Raw genomic sequence first — 1,638 nt, 5'->3', positions numbered from 1 at the left:
TGATAGAATTAGTGGGCTTAAGACTAGTGAAAGGTCCAAATCTGCAGTGTGGAGAACTTATGTCCGTAAGGGTAAAAAAGAGAATAAGCAGGCTATTAATGACAGGGCAGAGAAACTCATTAAATTCTAGGGATTTCAGTTACACATAGGGGAATAAATAAAGGAGGGTAGGGGAGTATTGCTCATGAATAATTATAATTATCATTGAATTAGGAGATACTATTTTCTCTGGAGGAGCCTTGCTCTGGTTATACATTGTATCAGAATTTTCCCTTCTTCCATAAATCAATAAATTCCCATTTTATCTATCATTTTACGTTCACAGATCGCTATTTTTCTGTGATTCTATCACTGACCACCTATCTCGATTGGAGAAGGTTGAGGAGAATGAGGACATTAGACTGATTCGAGATCAATTTGCTGATGAGCACATCTTTGCCATTATCACGGTACCTTGGTTCGCCGACTTTGCTAATTTCAAGGTGGGGGGTACAATCCCATCTGAGTTCACTTACCAACAACGGAAGAAGTTTATCCACGATGCCAAATTCTATGTATGGGATGAACCCTTTCTGTACAAAAGAGGAGTGGATGGGCTGTTGCGAAGATGTGTGCCCGAGGAGGAACAAGAAAAGGTAATGTGGCACTGCCACGACTCCGAGTATGGGGGTCATTTCAGTGGTGACCGAACTGCAGCAAGAGTTCTACAATCGGGGTTGTTCTGGCCTTCATTATTCAAAGATGCATTCAACTATGTGAAGAAATGCGATCGATGCCAGCGCACCGGTAACATCTCAAAACGGGATGAAATGCCGCAAAATCCTGTATTAGAAGTAGAAGTGTTCGATGTGTGGGGTATTGATTTCATGGGTCCATTCCCATCGTCATATAACAAAGTTTATATTTTGGTGGCGGTGGATTATGTCTCAAAGTGGGTTGAAGCAATAGCTACTCCAACAAATGATTCGAAACAGGTTATCATCTTTCTCAAGAAGAACATATTTGCTCGCTTCGGTGTGCCTCGAACCTTGATTAGTGACGAAGGCACCCATTTTCTAAACCGGAATATGGAATACCTTCTAAAAAAATATAATGTGCGTCATAGAGTGGCAACCCCATACCATCCACAAACAAGTGGGCAAGTTGAAGTCTCCAACAGGCAGCTTAAACGAATCCTAGAAAAGACAGTAACTGCCTCACGAAAAGATTGGTCAACGAAACTTGATGATGCACTTTGGGCCTACCGAACAGCTTTTAAGACCTCCCTGGGTATGTCACCGTATCAAATTGTGTATGGTAAAGCTTGTCATCTACCTCTCGAACTTGAACATCGAGCATTTTGGGCGACGAAGTACTTGAACTTTGACTTGGGCAAGGCGGGAGAGGCGAGAATTCTTCAACTTCACGAGTTAGAGGAATTCCGGAATTTTGCTTATGAGAATGCCAAAATATATAAAGAAAAAACCAAGAAATGGCATGACAAAAAAATCAAATTCAAGGAATTCCAAGAAGGAGAACTAGTTCTCCTATTCAACTCAAGATTGAAGTTGTTTCCCGGAAAACTAAAGGCAAGATGGTCGGGCCCTTTCAAGGTAACCAAGGTATTTCCACACGGTGCCGTCGAAGTGAAAGATGTAC

This window comes from Cicer arietinum, chromosome 4 (genome assembly GCF_000331145.2).
Source record: "Cicer arietinum cultivar CDC Frontier isolate Library 1 chromosome 4, Cicar.CDCFrontier_v2.0, whole genome shotgun sequence".
NCBI classification, from domain to species: Eukaryota; Viridiplantae; Streptophyta; class Magnoliopsida; order Fabales; family Fabaceae; genus Cicer; species Cicer arietinum.
Note: the sequence above shows the minus strand (reverse complement) of the source record.